Raw genomic sequence first — 1,730 nt, 5'->3', positions numbered from 1 at the left:
AACCATAGAAGAAGCTGAAGAGGTTGACATCATTAGCAACAACTCTGTGTAGATTTTTCCTCTGTGGGAGGTATTTCTGGGTGAATTTTCAGTCATTATTCCCAGTTCTTCCAATTAAGGTTACGTGAAAAATCTAACCTGCTAGAATTAGCATTCTATGGAGGCTTGTCTTCCCGAAATCAGCACCATAGCCAAGGTAGGAAAAAAATATATTTCTGTCCAGGTCAATTTAAAAATAAATTGCCATCTGCCACCAGCAGGAAAACTTCACAGGCCACATAATGAAGACACTATTCCAAGGCCATTGTTGAGTATCTGCTGCAGTATAGATTAAAAAAACCAAGTGTCCCCATAGGCTATGGGACTCATTGTTATTTAAACAAAATACACAGATATTTTCCACTTCATTAAGGGTTATTCAACTAATCTTTTGTCTTCTCTAGATTCATAGGCACACAGTTGACTTGAAAATGAGACTCTCTCTTTTTTTTTTTTGAGATGGATTTTTTCTCTTGTTGCCAGACTGGAGTGCAATGGCATGATCTCAGCTCACCACAACCTCCGCCTTCCGGGTTCAAGTGATTCTCCTGCCTCAGCCTCCCGAGTAGCTGAGATTACAGGCACGTGCCACCACGCCCGGCTAATTTTTGTGTTTTTAGTAGAGATGGGTTTCTCCATGTTGGTCAGCCTGGTCTCGAACTCCTGACTGAAAATGAGACTTTCTCTAAATTATATCTTTTTAGGTAAAAATAATAATGTATAACCAGCCTTCAGTAGATATTAGAATAAACCAATCTGGGCTGGGCACAGTGACTCTCGCCTGTAATTCCAGCACCTTGGGAGGCTGAGGTGGGCAAATCACCTGAGGTCAGGAGTACGAGACCAGCCTGGCCAACATGGCAAAACCCCATCTCTACTAAAAATACAGAAATTAGCTGGGCATGGTGGCATGTACCTGTAGTCCCAACTACTCAGGAGGGAGGCAGGAGACTCACTTGAACCCAGGAGGCAGGGATTGCAGTAAGCCAGGATTGCGTCACTGCACTGCAACATAAGCAACAGAGCAGGACTCCATCTCAAAAAAATAAATAAATAAAAATAAACCAATCTGATAAGCCATCATGTAGCTACAAACATGTCAAGCAGGAAAAAAAAATTGTTAAGATTTTAGCAACTAAACACTAAAATCTAAAGAGCAGAAAAGTTAAAAGCATGAAGCCAAGCTTTCATCAAGTGAGTTAATTGCATTTTCCCAGCCTACACCAACATACCACATGGGCTACCAGTCCTCTCCCATGCTAGGAGGCACCATGGAACTGACCAATGAGAGAGATACCACTAAGGTACATTGACATCAGAATTTGTTCCTCCTATTGGCTGAGGCTTCAAAGTAAAGGAAATTCCAAGATCACAAAGCTCCTTTGTCCAATATCTAATTGGAATAAGCCTATATGTAGGGTTAAAATTACTTGTGGTTAGCTATGTAGGGAGATTGGGGGTATTTAGATTTTTTCAATGAATTTTCTTAAAGTGAATTATATTTCAAAACAAACAGGATATAAACTATTCTCTGTATATTTTTAGAATTTGTTATATGTTACATTGTTCAAATAATTTGGTCCTTTTTGAAGGGTATCAAAATATGACACTTCAAAATATGCCACTGTGTCATAAAAATTATTCTGAGATAGGCCGGGCACGGTGGCTCAAGCCTGTAATCCCAGCACTTT

This window comes from Sapajus apella, unplaced genomic scaffold (genome assembly GCF_009761245.1).
Source record: "Sapajus apella isolate SASKATOON/1434 unplaced genomic scaffold, GSC_monkey_1.0 scaffold44, whole genome shotgun sequence".
Taxonomy (NCBI): domain Eukaryota; kingdom Metazoa; phylum Chordata; class Mammalia; order Primates; family Cebidae; genus Sapajus; species Sapajus apella.
Note: the sequence above shows the minus strand (reverse complement) of the source record.